At 48.1% G+C, this 4,135-nt stretch overlaps 1 long non-coding RNA gene across 1 annotated transcript; it reads left to right on the forward strand.

Annotated features, from left to right (window-relative positions):
• The first annotated feature begins 716 nt into the window (after positions 1-716).
• Positions 717-1,461, forward strand: LOC114143280 (uncharacterized). The gene is made up of 2 exons (XR_003595209.1): positions 717-1,207; positions 1,291-1,461. It is a non-coding gene; the product is annotated as an uncharacterized LOC114143280 (long non-coding RNA).
• The last annotated feature ends 2,674 nt before the right edge of the window (positions 1,462-4,135 follow it).

Consider the following 4,135-nt stretch of genomic DNA (forward strand, 5'->3'; position numbering starts at 1 on the left):
ATTCGGTCAACAATGTGATCTTGTGTCTCTCTCAGTAGCTAAGACACGTGTCTTAGACTCCCGGATTCTTCGAGACATCAACGACTTTACAAAAAGCCGAACCGTGTCTTTTCACTCTTCCTCGAATGACCTTCTCATTGTTATCAGTTCCTGGATGAACCTGATAACCGGATTCACCAGAGTACTGAATTCTAACCCCACCTTGAGCCACTCGATGGGGTCCTCGTCATCCGAGGGAGATGTCACCATCGATATAACATGCTTCAAAAAAAGCATGTTAAGTACCTCTGTGCATTCGTCTTGAATAGTCTCTTCAATCCCCATAGCCCGGGCGAAGGCCTGAGAAACTATATTCTCAAATGTGGCTTTCAAGTCTCAATATGTGAACCGCTGGTTCTCAACCAGATCCGAAATCACATCTGAAAAGACGGTCGTCAGATATCTCGAGATATTTGGTGTTCTCTCTGATGCCCTCATATCCCAATGTCAAATCCTCCCAATCTTCCTCCGGGATTTGATGGTAGTATTCCTGTTAGGTAAATTGTATATATTATTATCAAATATTTGTCGTTTCATGCGCCTTTATAATGTTCTTGTCTTATATGCCTTTATTTGTTTCATCTTAGCATAAAGAAAGTTTCTGTGATGTTGAATTACTTTGATTCCTTTCTCAGAAGGCCTCTCTGAGGAAGAGCAGAGACGACTGTTTTCAACAGGGTTATCGTTCAACAGAAACCTCTGCATCCTTTACCTGTTAGATAGCTATAAAACCATCGCTGTGAAGACGTACAACTTGCTCTGTTTTACCCTGTGTCTGGAACAGAATAATCTAGTGTGTAGATACCATGTGTTTTGTTAGTGACTAGCATTTGCGTTGCAATTATGTGATTGAAGTGTTTTCCCTACTCCTTTGAGACTCTCTCTGTAACAGGGATCCTAACAGCAATAAAAAGGGAGAACGGACACATATGTTTTCAGAACGGAAGAGATGTGTGACTGAAAACATATCTCTGGCTGTTCTCCTCACTGTCAGGATCTGCGGCTTCGGCAGTTCCTCTGGTTTCCTTCTAGGTGGCGTTCGAGAGCTTGCTGGCGTATTCACACACCCTCTCCACAGGTGTGTTTCGGCACACCTGTGGATCATCAGCGGGAGCATATTAGGAGCGGGTTCCCGGCACTTTGTCGCCAGAGTGTTGTCGCCTTTGTGGTACATCTGGTCCTGAGATCTCTAGAAAGATATCCAGTCTGTCTCGCACGCTTACCTGTCCTGTACCTTTCTGTGATTCCTAGGCTCCTGTTGTCTGGACACTCCATGCGAAGTACGAGATTTGCAGTTCCATCCGCGGAGCTCCCTGACGAGTTACGCCCACCTACCAGCTGTTCGATCACACCGGTCCGCTCCTGATCAGACGCTCCTGCATTACACACCAATTATCTTTTGTAAATAAATCTTTAATCTGATCTCCTGAGAGTGTCTTTGCATGTGGGTTCGGAGAGTTCAAAACAACATGACACTCGCGAGTACAAAAGAATCTACTCTCTTGTCTTTCTTGTGTTTGTTTAATCTGTCTCAATAGGTGTTTAAACCTGACAATTCCTCAATCGCAGGAATTACGTAGTCGTCCACTAAGACCCAGAGATCTCCTCTTATTAAATCTATCAGAGCCATTTTGGTGAATAAAACGCAGATCCTCTTCTTGAATTGACTTGGAATGAGGTAGAATTTTACCAACAGGAGTTATATACGTCCGATTATTATAAGTGACTTTGGGTGTCATGATTCCAGCCCTTCAGCTCTGCTCATTGCCCTCACCTGCACTGAGCTGGTCCCTATTTAAACAGCTGCTCGTCACCAGCTCAGTGCGAGATCGTCTGTTGCCACTGTCACAGCTTTCAAGCCTTGTTGTCTCATGTTTCAAAGAGCTTTCTGGTTTCTGATCCTGCCTGTTTTTGACCACAGATTTTTGCCTAATCCTTCTGCTGTTGAAAGTCCTGTTGCTGAACCCTGTCTGTCTCTGACCCTGCCTCCTTCCTTCTGGATGTTCACTGCCTGAGACCCTCCCGTGCATGACCCTGGACCGTTTCACGACTCAGCCTCTGGTTGGTGGATTTTGTCCCTGTCGCCTGAGACCCTCACAGATCTCCCCTTGTCCATTCACCCTCCCCTCCCCCCGGCTGGACTCCTGACCCCAGTGGATTCCTCATCTCTGACCCACCAGTGTGACCACACCCTTCTACACCATTTACTTTTGTAATAAAACTTTTTGGTTAACCATCCTCTTGTTCTGGCTGATTCTGCTTTTAACATTACATTGGGCTTATTTTTTTCTAACGTCGCTAACAAACCTAATGAGCTGCGTTTTTTGGGGCTTGTTTTTTTAACATAAAGTTGCTCATTTGGGTATGGAAAATGCAGAGACACATAAGACCCAGATGTTATCTGAGATCCGGGTAGTTTTAGTCAGGCTCCCCCTGTCCACCATTTCCCGGATGAACAGGGAAATGTTCATCTGTGTCTTTGTTAATGTTGAGGTAATATAAATATATGTATAAATACAAATATATTTGTATACATATAAATATATGTATTGCCCTGCGACAGACTGGCGGGTGAACCCTGCCTCTTGCCCAGAACGTAGCTGGAGATAGTCACCAGCAACCGTCCCGACCCCATTAGGGACAAGGGTGAACAGAAAATGGATGGATGGATGGATAAATATATGTATATACATATGGTGTGTATATATATACACCTCTCCTTGGGCTGCCACCTTATTGTGGTGGAGGGGTTTGAGTGCCCCAATGATCCTAGGAGCTATGCTGTCTGGGGCTTCATGCCCCTGGTATCACCCAAGGCAGATAAGTCCTAGGTGAGGGACCAGACAAAGTGCAGCCCGAAGACCCCGATGATGAACAGCAACTTTGGATTTGGCGTTCCCTCGCCTGGACGCAGGTCACCGGGACCCCACTCTGGAGCCAGGCCTGGAGGGGGGGCACGATGGCGAGTGCCTGGTGGCCGGGCTTTTTCCCATGGAGCCCGGCCGGGCTCAGCCCGAAGAGTAAACATGGGTCTCCCCCTCCCATGGGCCCACCACCCATGAGAGGGGCCAAAGGGGTTGGATGCAGTGTGTGATGGGTGGCGGCTGAGGGAGGGGACCCTGGCAGCACGATCTTCGGTTGCAGAAGCTGGCTCTTGGGATGTGGAATGTCACCTCTCTGGTGGGGAAGGAGACGGAGCTCGTGTGTGAGGTTGAGAGGTTGTTGCTCCCCATCCCGGCGCCTGTACGTTGGGGTTTACCCCAGTGAACGAGAGGGTAGCCTCCCTCCGCCTACGGGTGGGAGAACGGGTCCTGACTGTTCGTGCTTACGGGTCAAACAACAGTTCAGATTACCCACCCTTCTTGGAGTTATCAGAGGGGGTACTGGAGAGTGCCAGTACCCTCTCCTCCTGTGGGGTACTCCCTTGTTCTGGTAGGGAACCACCGGTCTGTCGTGGTGAAGATAGAGATGAGCCAAAAAGCGAAGCTCTCGATTTACCAGTCTATGTGTGGCACCCGAGTGGAGTACCCAATATGAACTAGCAGGGATTGTGAACAGAGTTCCAACAACCAATAAAAGTTCCAATAATTTATTTTAAAAACAGGAAATCAAAAGAAAGAGGAGGCGCAGGCAGTCCTTGTCAAACAAGTCAAAACGAGTCTATAAAATAGATGCTTAGCTCCAGCCTCTGATGAACCTCAGCCGCACCCTGGTCCCGACGGCTCCTCCAGCCGGCCACACGCTTCTTAACGGCGACCAGTCGAGTAACCCGCGGCCTCCAACAGCAACCCGACGGATGGCGCTTCCTGGCAACCCGTCCTCTCGTCGCTAGTTCCTGGGCCTGCTCGTGCCGTCCTCCAAAAAAAAAACAGCCCAAGTCCGTCTGCCTCTTCCCTGTAGATGTCTCACCATCGATGCTTTTATCCCAGTCCCAGTCTGCACGCTGCTTAATCAGAATGCGGAACACCTGTGCTGATGCAGTGGGCGTCTCCGGGTGCGCGTGGCACGTGACCTCAAAAACATGCAACACAACAATAAACACTTCAAAACATAAACAATCCTAAGCAACAAATGTAGAAAACATAACTTGAACTCA

This window comes from Xiphophorus couchianus, chromosome 4 (genome assembly GCF_001444195.1).
Source record: "Xiphophorus couchianus chromosome 4, X_couchianus-1.0, whole genome shotgun sequence".
Lineage (NCBI taxonomy): Eukaryota > Metazoa > Chordata > Actinopteri > Cyprinodontiformes > Poeciliidae > Xiphophorus > Xiphophorus couchianus.